The 22,463-nt window shown below is 37.3% G+C and overlaps 1 pseudogene; it reads right to left on the bottom strand.

Annotated features, from left to right (window-relative positions):
- Positions 1 to 22,463, bottom strand: part of LOC124975413 (chromodomain-helicase-DNA-binding protein 1-like) — a 97,781-nt pseudogene that overhangs the window by 20,543 nt on the left and 54,775 nt on the right.

Raw genomic sequence — 22,463 nt, 5'->3', positions numbered from 1 at the left:
TGTATTCCACAGATTCTAATCCCTAGTGTTTTAGTCTCTAAAGCCACTCTCACATCACTGTAAACTCTGGAAACTTTTCCCAGTGTCTCAAATTATTTTAATATTTTTCAACAGAAATTTGAATTTTGTCACTTATTCCAATTAAAAAAAATAAGAGTGTAATGGGACTATCAGAACTTCTTTCAAATTCTATTTTAATATACCTTTCTAGAGAGCATCCCATACTCTATGTCCTGAATATCTGTTTTGTGTTAATCAAACTGGTCATGAACTCCAAGGTTTTGGTCTATTTTATATAACCCTTATTTCTATCCAATTCAGTGATGTTCTTCCTCAGTCTTGCCCTTCCCTTGGTTAGTTTCACTCTGATACTCTACTACTGGGCTCACTTAGTAATCCCATTCTTACCCACTTCAGTTAATTTTTACAGTCACTCCTCCCTGTTATGTCTGTGGTAAACACATTCACTACACAGTGATAATCAGGAGAAGCACTGAGTTTAGAATTGAGGAACCTCAGTTCAAATCTCATTACTACCCCTTTTAAAACTCAGAAAATTCCCTTTAATACCTATAATTCAGGCTCACCATCATGACCATCATTTGGCCAGCATGTCAAACACATATTGGAGGATGAGTGGGTACACTGATTAGTCATTAAAATTTCTTAAAATTCTGAAATTTGCTGAGATTTATATTTAGTCAATAGAAGAAAAGAATATTCAATTGACAGAATAAAAAAGAAACAGCAAGAGAGCACAACAGAAAGTAAACATAAAAATTCAAGAAAATATTTTAATCATAGAAAAAGAAAAAATTGTATAAAGGAAAAATTTCTTCATCAAACTAAATATAAATAGTAGCCTGAAGGGAAATGTAACTCTTAAAAACACAATGTGCAGGTAGGTATTGAAGGAAACCAAACTGGAAAATTGCAAAGTAGATATATCTCTATAGAGAGGGTTAATATATCTAATATAACATGGTCTACACAAAGGTATTCTTGACTTCAAGTAAAATAATTCCTCTACAGAACTAGCCTGATCTTTTTTATGAAGAAAATGTGTGACCATAACTCTGTGAGATTTTTCCTAAAACTCTATAAGCAGGCTGCTCAGATAAATAAGGAATAAGAATTAACACACAACTGATTTTGCCTTTCTGAATTGATGCTCTATCTCTGCATCTTGATTCTAGTTCTGCACTGGCATCAACATATACAGTGGAGGAATACAATGGAGTTGTCAGTCAGGCAAGTTTACAGTCTAAGTGCAGGTCTGGCACTTATTAATTATGGGAACATGGGACAAAGAGTCAACTTCTATTAATGATAGCTGCTTACTTAGTAAATAACAGGTTATAATAGCACAGGCACATTCAAAGTCATCATGATGACTTTAATAAAGAAGGGTTAGGAATAATTTTTAATCACAGACTGGAACACTCAAAAAATCTTTATTCCTTTTATTTTCATTTTCTAATCACTTAGCATACTATCTTGTAAATTATATGAAATCCTACTAGTATAAAGGGTCATCTGTAGAATTTCCAATCACTATTAAAGAAGACAATGAAATGTTTATTTAATCAGTAATAGAAAATATAAAAGATTAAATGTGTACAACTGTGATTCTTTGTTACAGAGTATTCCTCTGGGCCTCTATATGGAGAATTTTCTATAGTAGATACTAATTATATTTCTGACAGGCAATTAATGAATTAAGAATTCCAATGTCCCATACTTTGTACTTTTCAAATGCTAGCAAGAACCATAGGATTTCTCCAAAATTTGATACCTAAAAGTAAACAGTTGGTCCCATGACTGTAATTTTAACTAAAAGTTGCAAATGAACAGAAAGCAATATTATTAGCAGATTCAGGAATATAAAGTGTAAAATAATTTTTCTAGAATAATTGCAGTAGGAACAATTATCAGAGAATATTCTAATGTTGTTGTGACACACAACAGCTCCAGGTAGAGGAAACACAACATAATAATTTGGAAATACTTTTTTTATTTATACAAAAAATAAATAAGTTTTCAGGAACCAAAATTAAATTGACATAAATTTCTTTAGACAATATTATTTCAGATTATAAATTTCCTACAATTAGTTGGTTAAATAATCATGAATTCTATACCATTAAGAAAGTAAATAAGGGGCTGGGGAGATAGCTCAGCTGGTAGAGTGCTTGCCTCGAAAGCACAAAGCCCTGAGTTCGATCCCCAGTATCGCAAAAAAAAAGTAAATAAGAACAATATGAATGTAAAATATATATGTAAATATATATGTAAAATATATATGTAAATATATATGTAAAAATATATATATATACATATACATATATAAAATATATATGTATATGTATATATATAGATAGATAAATAGGTACACACACACTCATTTGCCATGAAAACATTCTTATTCCTATTTACTTATTTTCACACCAGGAATTGAACCCAGGGGAGCTGAACCACTGAAAGATAACCCAGTCCTTTTGTAACTTTTGAGGTAGTGTCTTGCTGAGTCGCTTAGGGCCTCAATAAGTTTCTGAGGCTTTAAACTTGCAATCATCCTGCCTCAGGCTCCTGAGCAGCCAAGATTACATAATTGTTGACACTGCACACAGCACACTCTTATGTTTTGATATAAGCCATGAATACCAAGAAAAATTCACTTTCAGAAATCTCACCTGGGTTGATATTTTCAGAATTTTTAGTTTCTGCTTTTATATATCGACCAATTAATTCTCTATGACTATGTTTGTAATATTAATAAAATTAGAATTTTAATATTGATTTGAAAAACAAAAAAACATATTCAGTACATAAAAATGTTTTAAAAGGCATAATATCAGACTTTATAATATGCAGTTTAAATTTGTAAGACCAGACATTTTGTTAACTTGACAATTATTTGTAAATTGTTCTATTTTCATTTGTTTTTGAGATGGGATTTCACAATGAAGTCTGTGCTGGTCTGGATTTCTGATTTCAAGCAATTCTCATGCAGTCTCCCAAATAGCTGGGGTGAACACACACATACCACTGCACCCACAAGCTTATATTAAAAAAAAAAGAAAGTAAGATGTAATGATCATGCATTGAGGGCAATAAGGTAAGTATATTAAATGATAATAGCTTGAACTCAGAAAATGTCATGTCCCTGTAAACAATAGCTCTTTTTTCTTGCACAAATAATTTCTCTTAATATTAAGGACTTCTTTCATAAATAAGGGTTGAACCCTAACTTAAAATATTTCTGTAACTTTTAAGTTTAAGTGTGTATTATCATGGATACTCAGCGACTGGAATGAATAAGGGCATTTTGTAGTAAAATGTAATCATCACCAGACTGCAGTGCACCATAGCAGCAAGAGATTTGACAGAAACAAAAGCATTTTAAACATCCTCTCCACACCCCTTAGACTTTAAGAAAATCCTCAGGTCCTCAAGAAATTAAAAGATGGTGGAAGAGCTGATTTTCAGGGGAGAGTAAAAAGATTTTCTGCTCAACTGGGCATTTCAAGACCCAAACAGCTAATTAGGAAAATCAAAGTGAGACACAGTTTATACCCCATGGTCAGGAATTATACTTGGAATGACAGAGATAAGGCTGGGAACCATGATGATAAAATCTCTAAAACCCTAAGATACTGGCTAGTGATGCATTTGTGTGGTACAGCAATTCACTAACATGTATAAGGAGATGAGGGAAGATAAGGAGAGGAGAAAAGAAATGTACCTTGGAGAAAACTCACACTCATCACCACTTCTCATCTAGATTCTTGCAGAACTGCTGACTGATGAACTACTCTATTGTTTCATACATAGCTGTTGTCAGGGGCAGGCTCTGAGGGCCTGAGAGCCACACCATGGCCTGATCTCTAAGATAGCACCTGGCAGCTTGCCAGACATACCTACACTCATATACAAGTTTTAGGAAGTAACTGTGGTTACTTGTTGTTCATGAGGCAATCCTGGTATCTGCCTGGAGACCATTCCTTGATAGGCTGACTTTCCTGGTAGTCTACTCTCTGATAGGCTGATGTTCTCAATATAAGTCTGAGACTTGTGGAATAAAGCCCTTTTGGTTCCTGTGATCAAGAAGAGCGTACGTGTTGTGATTTTCCCCGCGGGCGGTGGGCAATCATAGGTGGTGCCGAAACCTGGGATCTCGAGTTACAAAGAAGGAACTGATCAGGTAAATACAGAGAAAGTAAAGTACAGTCTGGCCAGGTTAAAGTTCGCAGGATAAGCAATGAGTTAAATTTCACTGGATAAGCGTCGAGTTAAAGTTCGCGGGATAAGCGACGGAGATTGAGTGTTTGTAAGTGTTTTTGCTTTTGTTTTGCTAGTTAAAGTGCTTTGCATTCTGTTAGTTTAATAGAGAAATATGGGTATGGGCACTGAAATGTCACAAATGCACATGGAAGGTCCCTTAAGGGATTTGCTCCGGGCCAATGGAATTCCTCTTAAAACTAAAACAGCCCGAAACTTTTTATGCACAGTGGAAGATATTGCGCCATGGTTCTTGGATGAGGGATTACTGAATATCCCTCAATGGGAGCTTCTAGGGGAGGATTTGAGAGTGACAGAGAGAGTAAAACCATTAACCCTGGGACCCATGGCCATATGGATGTTAGTTAGAGGGTGTTTAGATACTCCTAATACCAAATGCAGAGAGGCCATAAAACAAGGGGAAGAGGTTTTGGAGGAAATAAAAGAGGAAAGGTCTAAAGCATCAGAAAGGGCGTCAATAAGATCAGAGACAGACAAGGAAAATGAAACTGGGTGTGAGGATAGTTCAGATGAAGAGGAGGATTTACTATGTAAAACAAAAAATCTTGCTACTACAGGATCTACTAAAGAAAATATGGGGCAAACACACACCACACATGGTGACCCTGTGCTCTCAGCTCTTAGAGTCATGCTGAAGAGTAGTAGCCTTGAGTGGTCTGATATACAGGCAGAAAAAGCCTGGGACAGTTTAAGAGGGAAATCAGTTTAGGTGAGGGTCCCCCATTAGGAGTCTGCCCTACGTTCTCCACCCTTAAGGCCTGCTTCTCTCCAGGACCTCCCAAAGGGGGCTCCAAGTTTCTCCCCAAAGAGCCGCCGCCTAAAGAACCACTGGATCCTCTCGTTGCATCTCCTTCCAGAAACTTGCCACATAGTAAACAACATTGGGAGACCTTTAATGAGGAGCCTAATCCATCTCAATCCGCTCCTCCCAAGGTTGAGGAACCACGAGGGCAGCCAGCCTCTACACATAGGGAGGGCCCACTACCACCCCGGGGAGGATCATTTCTGCCATCTTGTATTCTGAGTCCACATCAGACTCCAATGAAAGCCCTCACCCTCCTCCTTCCAGATGGTGGGAAATCTTCCCGGTGGCCATTTTATGATACTGGGCAAGAACTCACAGATTCTAACCTCCCCCCTCCCTTTATGGCCCTCCTGATAAATGTTAAAATGTTAGTTTTGGAAAGAAAGACTACCGATCACAAATTGGCCTGTGCAGGGATGAAAGATAGCTCCATGGGAAGGTGGATTGTGGCTACCAAAGATATTGGTACACAGCTTCCGCAAGCGAGTGGGCAGATGGAAAGGGATTCTATATCTTCAAGTCTCTTCTTTCTTGCGCTTCTATGCTAATTCCTTCTCCTCCTCCAACTTCGCCCCACCCAGGCCACCTAGTCCTCCTGCCATGAGGTCCCACATACACCGGTGGGTAGGGAGTAACCAGCCCAACCATCAGTGGTATGTTCTAGTAAGGAGTATAATATAGTAGCCCCAGTCCCCACAAATATTGGGAGATAATTGTTTCACAATTTTCTGCGTCCAAACCTGAATTGATTACTAACCAAGATTAAGGGTTAAAATGCCCTAGGCATCAAGTTTCTGCTGGAACATTTTATCCCCTTTCAGATCCAAATCTCAGTCAAGATTTACATTGAAATGTAAATAGAGAAAGCCTGAAGGCTCAGTAGGAGACCAGTCTCAAACCCAAAAAAAAAAAAAAAAGTCTTACCTGATCTCCAGCAAAAGTAAATTTTATGGTGCTTTACTAAAGTAATTAACGGCCGTATCATTTTTCCCGTATCATTTTTCCAGGACTCTTGTTTTTTTTTTTTTTTTGAATTCTACATATTTTTTGAGCTCATGACTTTTTTGATCAGTTCTATTCAACTAGAATTTTTGAACATCTGTTACATTGCAATGGAGATTCACCTATAAAGTTTCAAGGCCTTTGATTTTGTGTTATGTGTATGTTGTGCTGTCTGATATCATGTTTTGTCTGTATCAAAACTGAGCGCTCCTAAAATTAAAATTTAAAAATGGATCCAAATACTTTTAATTCACGTGATTTAATTAGAGTTGACATGCATGGGATTACTCAAATGTGTTTGTAGAAAAAATTGTTTTGTGTCATCACTAAACTAATAACAAGGTTACTAAGAGTTATGTCCTAATAGGTATAATTCTATATACAAAGGGTTCTAAAAGTTTCAACTGTGTTTCAATTAGAGTACTATACACAACAAAATATTTAATCTTATTAAAATAGTGTAATTTTTTTTTAATTCAGAAATTTCATAAGAGTTGTTTCAGAATGTGAACAAAAAGGGGTCAACAGGAAAGAGAAAATAAAGGTTCTGGGTATGGAAACATATTTATTAAAAGGGAAAAGGAAATGTTTCTGGGTAAGAAAGTGCTTGTGTGATGAAATAAATGAGGGTCTAAGTAAGTGCTAAGAAAGTCTATGTAATTAAAGGGCAAGTTTCAACAAGTTTGCATGTAACTAAGTTGGTTGTAAAGCTATTTAAGGTTTTTCCTAAACCAAAGTTTAATCTATATGGTAAAATGACATGGTAAAATAACAAGGATTTCTTAGAAACACTAATTTACTCTTAACTTTGTGTCTATTAAGTTTTATTCTTTAGAACAATTAGTCTTAAAAATAGGGGTTTATACAATTATGGTTAAGCAACTGTTAGAGTATTGTACTACGTTATACAGTCTAAATTTTTCTTTAAAAGCTAAATTTGGTAAGATAAGTGTCAAGGTAATTGTGAAATGGTCACTCTTTGTATATTAAATGTGTTCATATTTTCCAGGTATACAAGTTTTTGAAACAGGGAATTTATCAAGCTGCTATTTTCCAAACTAAACTTGTCTGTAATGGTACCCAATAAAACTCTCTTACCCTACCCTGAAGCAGTAGCTCAAGTAATCTTAAAGGCACTTAAATCATCTATCACAGTGCTTGGAATTCATCCAGCTACTATCATTATTCCCTATGATAAGCATCAACTTTCTTGGTTATGTAATTTCATGGATTCTTGGACTGTTGTTAGATGCTCCACTCAAGCTAACTTTGATATTCACTACCCTAAACATCCTTATATACAACAACCTATTCCTAAGGCTCCTGTGATTTTCACTGATGGATCCAAAACAGGGACTGGAGCTATTTGTTATCAAGATAAAGTCCAAATATTCCTTTTCCCTAACTCTTCTGCTCAACAACAGAACTCTTAACAGTTCTTGAAGTTTTTAAAATGTTCCCTAATATTCCATTCAATGTTTACTCAGATAGTTTATATGTAGTTCAAGCTCTCAGTAACTTAGAATGTGCAGGGCTTATTGCCTCAAACTCCACTATTTTTCATCCTTTATGGACTTTAATGTGCACATCTCACCCTCAAAAATACTCTTTATAAACAAAAAGGGGGAATAGGGGAGACCTTCAGGTCCCCTAAAGATATACTTTCTCTTTGCCTCTTTATTTTAGATTTTTTAACTCTGGATAATGAGGGTCACTCTGCCGCTGAGAGACATGGCAATCATAAACAACATGATAGAGTGACGGTAAAATGGAAGGATGTTCTTACAGGAAAATGGAACGGCCCGGACCCGGTGCTTTACTGGAGCCGCGGCTCGGTTTGTGTGTTTCCACAGGATAAAACATCGCCTATCTGGGTTCCTGAATGACTAACTCAACCAGGGCTAATACTATCAACAAGTAGCCTTTCCCCCCTTGACAACCTCTTTTTAGTCTCTTAGGAGGAACAGTTCAATTATGTACCTTTCCACCTACCCCAGTTTGTGTGTTTCCCCCTTTTTTATGTTTCTGCTAACTAACAAAACAACTGCTTCTCTCAATTGTACTTCAGATTTGTGCTATCTCTCAATGTTGGAATGCTTCTAGGTTCCCGCTGGCAGTCTTAATGTGTGTCCCTACCTTCCCACCAGTCCCAGTCTCTGTTACAGATGCGGAATTGCCAGTGTTACTATCAAGAAACAGGAGACATTTTGGCATCACAGCAGCCGTGGTCACCACGGTAGCAGTCTCTGCAGCGGCAGCCACAACCACAGCAGCAGCATTGACACAACCATACAGACAGCAGCAACAATCACTTGGCTGAAAATACAGCTGCAGCCTTACAGACTAAAGAGACCCTAAACCAACATCTAACAGCAGGCATACTCCTTGTAAATCAAAGAGTGGACTTACTACAAGAACAAGTGGATATCTTGCAAAAACTTTTGGGACTGGGATGTGTTTATTCTTTAAGAGCAGTGTGTGTCGCCCCTATTGCTTATAATAACCTTAGTTCTGTGGTTATGTTATCTAAAAATCTCTCTGTCTACCTTACTGGTAATTGGTCATCTACGTTTGATAATTTAGCCAGTCAGCCATGAGCTGAAATACTCAGAGTCAATGCCACCAGGGTTCAAGTTGCATCGGTATCTAAAACCCTGGGATTGACAAAACAGTGGACTGGAACAGTAGCTGTTCTGATTATTATCTGCTTAGGGATAGCCTATGTTATATGCAGCCAAATCAGATCTCGCCAAGATGCTGATGTCATCAATGGGCTATAGTACAGACTTTGACAGCCATTGAGACAGGCACATCCCCCCAAGTATGGCTAAGCATGCTGGACCAGTAGTCAAAGACGAGTAAGATCTGTGGAAATGCATACCAACCTAAGACAGGGTTCTGATGCCTGGAGGTCAGAATTCCAATGACGGGTAAGGATGTAATTAGCCATGGACAACCTAAGACAGGCATGGTCCCAAGTCATCTTTTTCTTTTTTTAAAGAATAAGGGGGAGATGTCAGGGGCAGGCTCTGAGGGCCCCAGAGCCGCACCGTGGCCTGATCTCTAAGATGGTGACTGGCAGCTTGCCAGACATAGCTACACTCATATACAAGTTTTAGGAAGTAACTGTGGTTGGCTGTTGTTCATGAGGCAATCCTGGTATCTGCCTGGAGACCGTTCCTTGATAGGCTGACTTTCCTGGTAGTCTACTCTCTGATAGGCTGATGTTCTCAATATAAGTCTGAGACTTGTGGAATAAAGCCCTTTTGGTTCCTGTGATCAAGAAGAGCGTATGTGTTGTGATTGTCCCCGCGGGTGGTGGGCAATCATAGCTGTACCATGAAATTTCACCTTATGTGTGAAATGCAATAGCTGTTATTATGTTGAGTCTCCAATCAAGTTTGATTAGTATTTTAATGTAAACACCCACTATGACCACTAGCAGCAGCATAAGCTAATGCCATCTGTCCAAAGTTATCTGCAGCAGAGACATCAATACCTCTCTGGAGAAGCAGCTCAACCATGTGTTCTTATTTGTGTTCCAGAGCAAACATGAGGTAGAGTTATTTGAACAGCCTATTTATATATTTTTTCCAATTCAACATCTTAATTTAGAGATAGTAATAGGCATAAACAACTTGGGAGAGCAAATATTTAATTTTGCAAATCACCTCAAAGTCTAAAAGGAAAAAAAAATCTTTTCCAAATGGAGGAGAAGTTACACACTTTAAATGAGAAAGCAGGAAGAAAGGGGTCACAGTCACATAAAACTAGCTGATGATAGAACTCAATCACAATCAGTTCTTCTGAATCCTTTTCTAACAGTACTTTACCCACACAATATCATCCTAAGTGTCCACTCCTCTCTTATTCCATTGTTCTGTTTTTCTTCTTACCTTTAATTTCCCCTGCCAGCTCATATACTTTTCTTGGCTCAGCTGACAATGCTTCCAGAACTGTGAATAAGCCAACTCTGTCCCAGTGGCAAGAGTCATCTGATGGAAGAAAGAAAATTTTCATCATAAAAGGTAAAGCCCACAATTTAGAGAAACAAAAGCACACAAAATAGGCTTGTAGAAGAATGATTTTTCAAACTGAAGGAAAGCTTTATCTGATCTCCTAGGAGAATCATAGTTGAATTCTCAAATATTTTCAGGTTTTCTGAAAGATATACCTGGTCATTGGAACAGAAAGACATCTAAAAAATGAGTGTTATGAATGAGAAAAATCTCTGGTGGGTCTATAACACTGGGGGAGGTGAATATGGAAGGGTGGAGAGTGGGGGGAACAAAGCAATGAGCAAGTGCTGTTAATATCATGGCATACAACTCCCACTTTACAGGTCAGGAAGAGGAAAAGTTAAATGACTCATTCAAGTTTTCATTAACATAGTGGGTTAGCACCTTGTATTTATACTCATTTATACCACAAATATTTGTTTACATGTATTACATGTCAAACATCATCTAGGTACTGGAGCTACTGCAGTGCACATATACACATACACAATCCTCTTCTATTGAGCTTATTTTCTAACTGAAGGAGATAAACAGATATATATGTTAACATATGAGGAGTTGATAAAGCTAAGTAGGGTAGAAAGAGGGCAAAGAGTAACAGAGGGGGCATGTGAACTGTTCTATATGAGGTGATCAGGTAAGACCTTTCTGAGAGGCAGACATTTAAATAATGCTTGATGTGATTAGAGAAAATAAGGTTCCAGGCAGAGGATACAGAACATGCAGAGGTTGTTGTCACCGCCCATGGCAACAGTTGCGCAGGTATTTATCGGAGGGGCCTGGAAATAAACTATTTTTCCTATATTCACTAATTTATAGAGGAAGAGAGACTTTGAGAGAAAGATAGACTTTGCTTAAAGGAAGAGAAACTTTGCTTATCAGGAAGAGAGACTTTGCTTAGAGGAAGAGAGACTTTGCTTAGAGGAAGAGAAACTTTGCTTAGAGAAAAAGTTTTAGAGAAAGAGGCTTCTACGCTTATCAGAGACCTATTTCTTCTTAGTGCTGCTGCATCTTCTTAAAGGTACATCCTGCATCCTGTGAACTAAGGGTAGGTATATCTGAGGTGCTTCTTTTCAGAGGTGCTTTCTATCTGCTTGCCGCTTCTTCTTCTTCCTTTATGCTAATGGCTACTACTCCACTTCTTTCTGCTAGCTGCTGCTCTTTCTGTCACGCCTTACTCCTTGCCACTTATCTCTGCTGCTGCTCCTTACTGTCGCTCCTTACTCCTTACTCCCACATCCCCGCCCACCACCTGCCTGTATTCCCTCCAGGAGGTGGAGGGCAGGGCCACACCAGTTGTAATCAGGCAAGAAGCCAGCTGCCCCATCACAGCAAGGATCAAAAATGAGCACGCCCAAGCAGGTGCACTCAGGAACACCTGTGCATGTGTTGTGCACATGGACTTAACTGAATATGCAGTGATAAATTACCTGAGTGCACTTATGGCAATTAACCTCCTCACTGCCGATGTAATCAGGCACTGTTCTGGCTGGCACAGCCCCCAACAGTTGTGAGGTGGAAACACAGGGAGTTTCTGAGAGAATGCATTTTTCTTCTAAAATGTAGCCTCATTTCACCATCTTAAAAAACTTATGCAGAGAATAAGACAGATATTATCCCATTAATATAGATTAGGAAGCTCATGCTTAGGGAAAGTAGGTAACTCAATCAGGTAAACCAAAAAGCCAAGAGTCAAATTCGTGTCTACTGATTCTACGATTCATGCTTTTTTGACCATATGACATTGCACTGGGACCAGCACCCTTAAGTCATGATTTAGACTCATCTTCTCAATTTCCTGGCACCATAAAGACTGAGGCACATTCCCTGTCCCACACCATTTCTTATACATATACAGTGCACCATGAGAGCATCCTCTGTCACTGTCTGAGGGTGCATGACATCACCACTAACATACTTGATGGAGATTGAGTCTGTGTCATCATAACCCAATTAGGGAGCACTCTCATCTTCCCCATCCTCAAGTTCCTCAGACTTGCTCTTCTAAGAGGGCAAGCAGAATGACTGGTAATTGTTGGACTCCCACCAAGCCATCCTTTAACTCAACAGAGAGAAAAATTTAGCCACTTCTTGGAGCACATTTTGCACTGCTATTCACAAAAAAATAACTACCAAGTAAAATGTAATTAGAAACTCACCCTGACTAAAGTTTTGCCATGTCTATTTCCTGCCACTCCAACATTCGACATGGCTTTCTTGGAGTACAGGATCCAACACTTGACATGGTCTGTTGGAATAGAGGACTGAAAACTTGACATGATTCTGTTGACCATCCTCCCTCTTGGGGGCCATAGGTGTGGCATGTCTCCATGTGTAGTTGCTTTTTATTATTAATAAACAATATAGCATTAGAAGCTTATTGGAAAACATTGAGAAGGTTTTACTGTATTGGGACACAAAATAGTGCACACTGAAAATTTAGCAGTAATACATAAATAAATAGATGAAAATAAACAATTGTAGCTGTGCTCAAGATTAAAGGAGACTGTGATTGCTTTAGTATAATAATAGATGGATAAAGAGGCATTCCACTGAGCTTGGATGTGGCATTTGGCCTTTGTAGATTTCCTAGTTTTAATAGTTGATTCTGGAGATAGTTTACATAATAAAAACATTTAGGTTAGTCATACATATAACTTGTGTTTTTCCTATGTTTAGTCTAATTCTTTGAGAATCAGAATAAGATTGTAGTCTGCCAATATATAAAATTAGAATAGACAAAATATTAAGTATAAATTGATTTTTTTTTTGCCCTTTAATAATAGTAAAATCTGTTAAACACTGGAATTCATGGTGGGGGTGGTTTCTCAGAAAATCTAGTGATGTGTTTGTTCTGAAGATTGAAGGCTGGCAGATCATGGTGCCCTCTGTTTAGCTGGGATACAAGTTTTTTTTAGTTTAGCTGGGAGACAGATTGTTTTAATCTAGCTGGGAAATAAGGTTGTTTTAGTCTGGACTATCATACAGAGTGAATGTGTACTTTGGGAAGAAGCATAGATTGTACTTTTGAAGGTTTTTCTTGTTTTAAACTAACCATAAAATGATATAATCATTTTATAAACATAAAATGATATAATCATTACTAAAGAAAGAATCTATAAAAAGACTGGCAGAAAAATAAAGATTCAGAATCAGCCTCAGAACACTTGGTGTCTCTGTGTGCTGTTTCTCCACTATACTGAAGCCTCCCATCCACCTATGATCCCCGACCCCTGCTAGGGCTGGACCCTGCAAAGATTTTTGCTCATTTGTAAATAAACAAGTTTTACTCATTAGCCGCTCTCCTGATTACACTTCAATAATGATCATCCACCAAATGTCCCTGTTTTTAAGAACATGACTAAAATGGACTGTTAAATTAATGGTTCCACATTGGCTACAATAAAACCTTTAAAATTTCTTGTTTCAATAGAAAGCATCTTCTCTGCTTTAGGCACTGAAGTCTTCTCACTAAAGTAGACTAAATGTTAAAGCTGAATCTTTTAAAAAAGTGTGGTGGTGCAAACTTGTGATCCTAGCTACTCAGGAAACTAAGACAGGAGGATCACAAGTTGGAGGCCAAGTAAACAACTTAGTGAGACCCTGTTCTAAATAAAAAAAATAAAAAGGACTGGAGAAATAGATCAGTGGTAGAGTGCCCCTGGGTTCAAACAGTAGTTAAAAAAAAAAAAAGTATTCTGCTACCAACAGGAACTAGCAGATTGATAAGTTTTTAAATTTTTAAGTGATTCTAGTGGAGAAGACCAAAATATCTATGTCACTGGAAATGACAGTACTCTCTAGCATACTTTTTCTTATGTTCAGCTTCTTCCTTTTCCCTATTCTTTTCCTCTATTAGTCTCTTTCTCTTGGCTGCTGCTTCTTTCTTTTTTTCTGTCTTTCCTCCATTTCTTCTGGGCTCAGAATATTCTTCTTTTTGGTAGACCCCTCCAAGAGGCCTGGGATAAGAACCTGCAGGAAGGAAAAGATCGAAAGCCAGGAAGGTCAGGATCTTCCTCTTCCTCCATGAGTTTCATTTATCCCCAAAGCAGACTCTCTACAGAGACAACATGCTTAGGCTTTCACAAAACACTGTATCCCTGTGTGGTGGACACAGGCAGTAAGATACTTCAATTTACTGTTCATATTATGAATCTAATTGGCATGGTGGCCACTGAGTTCTAAGTTCAGCCAAAGTACTCACATGGATAGTACAGTCATTTTGATTCATTTCATGAGCAATAAGGTAATTCAAAATAGATATTTTCCCCTTGATTGAAAGCATACACTGTAGGATATCATTTAAAGTTTAAACAATTTTAACATAAAACTTTCTATAAATGTACAATTTATTTTAATACAGAGAATTTTAGCATGATTATCTTAATGATAGATAACATTTAGAAAGTACATTTTAAGCACCAACACTGTGAACATTACATAAATAATTTGTGATTGCCATCTTCTCTTAATGAATCAGAATCATGATTATTGACAACAGGATATGGTATTTTGATTTAATATGGTGATCCCTTTAGGGGTGGTTTAGAAGAGGGACAGAGCTGCTTTTACCTACACTAAATTGTACAATATACTCACCTTATTAATGTTTTTTATCCTAGATTTTTACATAGCTTTTATACTAGGGTTCAGTTAATTTGTTACATTTCAAGAGACACTTATTTCTTAAATCATCATAAGAGAACAAAAAAATGATACTGGATCATTTTTGGTTCTTTTATAGAAAGAAAGTTTGGAAGAATTTATGATCTCACACAAATTAACAGCATTTACACTGCCTTTATTTTGGAGTAACCGACCCTCTTGACTTTTTTTTTCAAAAGATTTTTCTGAAGATTCACCAGTGGTTCAAAGGATTTTCTATCTTCCTTACTGGGCTCTTTAGAATAATCTTTACCATCAAATAAATACATATGGTTGTCTAAGAATATAAAACACAAAGTGAGAAATGTTAAGACATTGAAAAATAGGTTAATGCTATTCAAATAATAACTAGGTGAATAAGAGAATAGCCCATACTCTAAATGGGTGAAGACCAGCTTGTGAGGAAGGCATTTCATTTCCTGTTGCACCAATACTGATGAGTTTAGGTTCTAAACATGTTCACTTTTCAAAGGACAGAGTATTGGCTTAAACTCTTTTTGTCCACCCAACATGATGTGGGAATCTCTGCTTAATCCCTCTACACTGCTGAGTCTCAAATCATTCATGCATTCCACAAATATTCCCAGTGCAAATCTCCCTGACTTTTAAGATCCCCTAATAAAATCTCAACAATTTTAGTCCAAACACACTTTTAATACTCAACTCTTTTTCCCTTTTTCTATAATATTAAAAGGAACAAGGGGCAAATCTATAAGAAATTTTACAAAGTCACAAAAAATAATTCCTTATATTTATAATATTCTCTGTAGACCTCACAAAGGATCTTCATGTTTCTTACCTCAATCCTGGTATAACTAACCCCACTTATGAAAGAGGAAACTGAGATTCACACAGGGATTAAAGGGTTCCTTAATTCTCTCTGCTACAAAATGAATAAGGTAGGTTTTTCTGATTATAAGGTAAGTATGTTCTTTTTAGTAGATTAGTGTGTATAGAAAATTAGAGAGAAAACAGTCTTGCAAATAATTATGGCAAAAACAACAAGGAAATAGTTTGATTTTTTTCCTTAATTTTTGCAGTACTTGGGATCAAACCCAGGGACTCACACTTGCTAGGTAAAAGCTCCACCACTGAGTGACACAGCCAGCTGATATAGTACTCTTAAGTAGCACTTTATACTATCAGAGCAATTTCACATCTATTACCACATTTGATTTTTGCAGCTGTGTAAAGGAGTAAGGAAGATATTAATAGCATTATTTTACAGATGCAGACACAAAAGCCCAATGTGGTTGCGTGATCTGCCAAGATCATGAATCAAGTGATAAAAAACCAAGACCAGTAACCACAGATAGGTAAGATAATGATTCAAAAGTGAAGCATATTTAATAACACATGTTATCAAATAATGTATTTTCACAGCATTATGAAATCAACTCAAAGTATGTTTTCCCTAGAGAGTATGAAAACAAAATATTTTCATTCTCAAGAGATCAATTGCTTCACACTTATATCCAAATCTAACCAGGTGTAATACTAATTGGCATTTGCTACTTAAATCAGCAGGGGGCATTCAGTGAGGCACTCTATCAACAAGTGGAAAAAATAAAGAGCTGAGATGTGTCAAATATGATCAACATATATAGCATCAAACTGCATGAAATTCTCAATTTACCATGTAAATATTCTTTTTAAAAAAACTTTAGCATTAAAGGAAAAGAAACCTTACTTTTTACTTAAATTTGATTGGGCTGCTATAATTACTAATCTTTAATGTTTATTTACATTATTTTTAATGATGCTCCATGTATTTAGTCTGTTTCTAATAGGCAGCTGGAGCCCACAGGTCTAGACCCTCATCTGTATCCTGCCAGAGGAATCATTTATCATCACAAAGAGAACCAGGACATGGTCATTGAAGACAACATTCCAGAATTTAATCAAACTGGAGAATTTTTGGCAGTTAGATTGTCTGGAAAAATACCTTTTTTTAGGCAGGTGAAGATATACAATCATCTTTCTAAAAACACTGCAATTTTATTTTGTTCTAGCAAATAAAATTAAATTAATATAGATGACTAAAGAAAAGTGTGCAAACTTGATACTAAGGTCATCAAATATAACTTAAAATTATGACCATACACATTTATTTTTTCTCTCACCTGAAACAGCTAAATGACAATAAATGGATTACCGAAACGCTGTATGAGGCAATGGTATGTTAAAATGTTCACAAACTCTTTGGAAAATGAAAACAGTTTAAGAAGAGCTGGGGAACCAAAACACAGGTATCCAGCTGGGACTAACTAGAGGAATAGAAACCCTCTGAATACTCTAAAAGCCTAGACTCATGGTCCTTACAGGGCACCATGACATGGGGGAACTGAAGGGATCCACACACCAAGTAATGGGAGCACCATGAGCTCTTGGATCCCTGTATTTTCAAATTAAACAATTTTTCTGTAATGGTTTATCTTCCAAGAATGATAAAAGAGGACTCGTCTAAGGATAAAATGAGTTGTCTAGTTATGTCTTCAAATCTGGGTGTCTGGAAAGACTCCCCCAGTGCAAAAGATGACTTGCCAACCAGTGCTGCTGGCATGAGGCCCAAAGGCTGTCCACCTGCTTACAATAGAACTATCTGTCAGCTTTGGGGCATTTCACCAGCACCCTGATCAGACAGTCACAGGACACAAGATGTTTCAGGAAAACTGCTAGTAAGATCAAGGGATTCTTTTTGAAAAAAGAAGAGGAAGAGGAAGAATTGCACCAATCAACAAGAATAATGAAACCACCCCTAATCAAAGCCTACTACAAAATTAGGAATCAGAAACTACTCTAAACTTCCATTTGTAGGTAAGTAGAGAAATGAACATCCCAAACCACGTGAGCCAACTCTGAAGTGCTCACTTGTCTGGGTAGGCAGACAGAGATTGCATAGGAGAAAGACAGTGGGTTTCTAGTAGTGCCAGAGGAAATTTATTCTCCAAAATGAGAATCACACTCAAAATGGGAAAACAATGAGGATGGGTCTGAGTCCTGGTAGATCACAGCAGTGCCTACTAAAGAATCAAAAGAGAAAGGCCAGAAAGTCGATGCAGTTAAAAATTTGAGGAAAAACTGCTTTTAGGTGAGAAAGAGGTAATTTAAAAAGGGAGGCATCCTTTGACAATTTTATGGCAAAGAGAAAGAAAGAAGCAAATAGTAAAAATTGAGAATTACAAAACCAAAAGCCCTTCCCAGCCCACTCCCTACCAGTAAAGGAAGCACCACCTACTGAAACCATGGTGCTTCTCTGTATTGGTTGGAGAAGAAACTCTTCTTTGTGGGGTTAGGGGTTCTGGGATTGAACTCAGGGGCACTCAGTCTCTGAGTCAGATCCCCAGCTGTATTTTGTATTTTACTTAGAGACAGGGTGTCACTGAGTTGTTTAGTGCCTTGCTTTTGCTGAGGCTGGCTTTGAACTCAGGATCCTCCTGCCTCTGCTTCTGAGCCACTTGGATTAAAGACATGCACCACCATGCTCAGCTAGAAGGAACTCTTGAATTAAGAAGCTCAGTAAGAACCCTCTCACTCCAGGCCATATTGACAACCTATAACTGCTGATACAGGAAAACAGTCATTTTAAAAGTTATGCAATATTAGGGAGCATGATACAAAGTCATTATGTGAAAAGAAAAGACAAAAAACAAAACCGTAAAATCCCTTCAAATCTGAATTTCAAAAATTTCAGAAAAGGATAAAAAGAAAAATATTGGTACTAGGGCTATAGCTTAGTATCCGAGCATTTGCCTATCTGAGCATGTGTGAGGCATTGGGTTTGATCCTTAGCACTGCATTCAAAAAGTAAATAAACAAAATAAAGGCATGCTGTCCATCTACATCTACAAAAAATGCTTTAAAATACATATTTTAACCAAATTTGAAGAAAAAAGAAAAAGGAAGACAAAATAATCTACACCTCATGGGTCTTATGAAGGTTAAATGGAAAAAGATATAAAGCACATGACATAGTTGGCAGCGCTGTTGATGAACCCACAAAAAATGCCCATAAATATTAGCTACAAGTAAAAAAATCTACTATTGAGAAGAGAAATCATTGGGCATAGCATCATCATAAAGATAGCATGCTTCTCAAATAAAAACCAGATAAGATGTCTGCACCAAGAGAGAAAAGCTACAAACTGAACCCTTGATGACAGGACCATATACATTAATATCATGACTTGGATTCAAAGTTCAGTCACATGGGAACAGCCAGATATATTTTCAATTTCTTGGATCAAGAAGCTTAAAGAATGTGCTCAAGATGACAATAAGACTGGGTAGGAAAAAGAGGTCCCAGGGTGTAGGATACAGGACTTCCTATGGAGATGCATAACACTCATGCCCTAGCTTGAGGTGACTGTGCCATTTGCTCACCCTAACCCCCAAATCACTTCCTTCCTACTGCTTTCTGCTCCCTCTTCCAGCTGCAGGCAAGGCATCTGAGACCCACAGGCCATTTTTTTTATCCCAGGGTGGACTCCAGGTCTATCTCGTCCATGGTGCTCCCCTTAGAAGACAGCAGTTTATCAAAGCCAAATTTGAGTATTTCACTCAACTTGAATGGAGAAAACAAAAAATCCAGTAGTTCTCATGAAAACAAAGATCAGGATGTGGTGATCTGCTGAGTGGCTAAGTGACACCAAGCACATTCCTTCCCTTGTGAACTTTCTTCTCTCCCATGGCAAATGACTTGAACCAGGCTATTGTGGGGTTAGATGAGGAATAAGCATAAATGTGATAAACGATCGCCAGAGCTATTGATTTTGATAATTATCTATAAATGCAAGAAAAAAATTGTTAGCCACCAATTTCTTTTATTTTGGGGGGATGGTAAGAATAAAATGATTTCCTGCATCTTCTATAGCACCTCTCACCAGCAATTTTTTCCAAGTACTTCCAGCAGTCCTGTGAGAAGTCAGAGACCCTGTTAGCTACCTTCCTACCTCTCCCATTGTCAAAATTCTTAGAAAGAGAAGATGCCACTCAGTACTTCACTTCATAATAAGCTGACTCCTTTCCTTTGTCAAATTGCTTTCCTACCTCACTACTTTATGGAACCCTGAAGAGTCCTGTGCACTCCCTATCCTGCCCTTTCCTCTCACTCCTCCATAGGGGATACTCTGTCTATTTCCTAAGGCTACAGGAACCACCCAGAAAGCTTAGATAGTATTACCTGGCTTTCACTTGCTACTTCCAACTTTACACCTTCCTAAGCACTATCACTTAAGAGTTCTGAAACAATTGGAATCCACATGATGGGCCCTCATTTGCATTTTGCCCTTTTAGTTTTGGTTAGTTATCTCTAGAGTGTCTATTTTGTAACTTGAAACCTTAAAGGTATTCTGTAGCTTAAAAACACTTGAGATAAAAACTAAGCAAGAACATACCTGGATATATTTACATTTAGCCTTTGTATGTGTGTATGATATACACACACAGAGAGACATATACATGAATATGTATATAAATTACTTACATTAATATATATATATACATATATATTTATATATACAAACATAAAATATAAAAATACATATATATAAACCAAGGCAAACGGCTTTGGCATTTAGTAACCAAAATAGAAGAAAGTCAAGTATTTATGATGAAGCTCAGTTCATACTGGGACCCTCCCTTCCACTCCCTTGGACTTAAAAATCTCCTGACTTCCCTTGCTATTGAGCACTCACAATGTGTTTTTAAGAAACTCCCTTTTTTAAAAATGAAAACAGTATATTATAGTAATTAAGAGCATATATTTGGAAGTCACAGAGTGCTTAGATTAGAGTGGCTCTGAATGATGTTTAGAAAATTTCTTAAAAATTTTAAGGACATTGTCTATGTCATTCTTCTGTTACTCTTCTTCATAAAACAACTGGAAAAAGTACACCTCAGACAATGCTTAGCACACAGTAAGCATTCAATAAATGTTCACTATATCTATATCTGTCCCTCTCTTTCTGTTGTATTCTCCTTGCAGGATAAAGAACCTTCTGTCCTTTTTCAGGACTTCTCAACTCTACACTTCTTAGATTTATCAAACCAGAACCATGTCTTTTACTTTTAGATTCTTTAATAATTTTTTAAAAATGCCCTGCTTTCTTTTGAGACAAGGCAGTGAGTTATTACCCTTGCCCTTGGAAACCATAAATAACTCATTGTCTGGATGGGGAGGAAAAAAATCATACAGAACCAGAATGAGATTTTTTTGCCCCTGGCCTGGGCATGAAGTCCCATCAAGTTCCTCTCCAACAGCCAGTAGTCTACATTGGCCCACAGCAGGAAGTTGTGCCTGTGCACTTCACAATGATGTTCTGGTAGACCACATCACAGGGAAATCCCTAATTGAATGCCTGGAGTTCCTCCACTGGGGAAGAGTTTGAGCATTTGTGACCTCATCTCCTCTAACTCCCAATATATTCACCTTCACTACAGCACACAATGATCTCATCTCTCAAGGGTCTGTGAAGAAATGTATTTAGACATCTACAGTATATACCTACCTCTCTCTCAAGCTTTCACCTTACATTTGTAATTGCCTCTTCAATAGTATGAAAACAAAATGCATAGCTGCCCTGCCATCATGACAGATGAGTATGCAGAACACTAAAAATATAGAAAAAGCCAGACTCCACAGTTACTCCCTAATGTAAACAAAAACCAAGTAAACAAACAAAACCTAGTGTTCTTCTTTCAGGTTCTAGTACCCCAAAAAACTGTGAACTTTTCATGCATGGCAATGACTCCCTAAAAAAATAGCACTGATCCCTGTCTGCAATGCTGATGTGCAAAGATACAGGTGTGCGTGAGAGAAAACTGCTATTTTTTAACCCACACTTGGGCTAATTGTACACTTGATAATTCTGCTTATAATACTGTGTAATTTTTCCCCTTTTGCATACCTCTTGAATCTTTTGATAGCTGGTCTTTAAAGTCTGGTTTTTCCTGTGAACTTTTCTAAATGAAATCCCTTCCTTTTTGAGTCTCCTTCTAAAGACAATTTACATTGATATTTACTACAAACCCTGTTGACTAAAGTCTACATTATTTTTACCTTTGTAACACTTTAACACCTATCTTCCTAATTTTTATTCTCATCATTCAGGCTTAAAGCCTTAAAGTCATCTTTGTATTTGCTATCTCTCTCACTTCCTGCCTCAAAAAAACAGTCAACTCCTGTCATTTCTTCTCTGCAATGTTTCCTACAGCAGACCTTCCCACAGCAACTGCCCTTGTCAGCCATTTCTTACTCACTTCATGCCTGAATCATTCCAGAATCCTAGGGGTTGATCTCTGTGTATCTAATTCCTCAAAAGGACCTAGGGTATATTATAATAAGGGTTCTAATTTTAGTTCAAAAGCTGCTACTATGGAATAACTCTAAGCCTTTTTCCAAAAGAGAGCTCTCTCCAGAATCTTCCAAGTCAGCATTTGACTCCTATCTAATTTTTGTTTCCTCAAGCAAATTAACTCTTGCCTTTTATCCATATATCCTATGGTATAATTTTGAATTCCCAATCTTGTTCATCCTCCTCTGGGTATAGAATGAGTACTGTAAGTCACTGCATAAAGGGTCTGGGATTAAAGAGGAGGTATGGAATTAATCATTACTGATTAAGTCAAGTTATTTTTTAAAAACCAACAACAACCAAAAAAAAAAAAAC

Source organism: Sciurus carolinensis, unplaced genomic scaffold (assembly GCF_902686445.1).
Source record: "Sciurus carolinensis unplaced genomic scaffold, mSciCar1.2, whole genome shotgun sequence".
In the NCBI taxonomy this organism is placed as follows: domain Eukaryota; kingdom Metazoa; phylum Chordata; class Mammalia; order Rodentia; family Sciuridae; genus Sciurus; species Sciurus carolinensis.
Note: the sequence above shows the minus strand (reverse complement) of the source record. Positions and strands in the feature narration are given on the sequence as shown.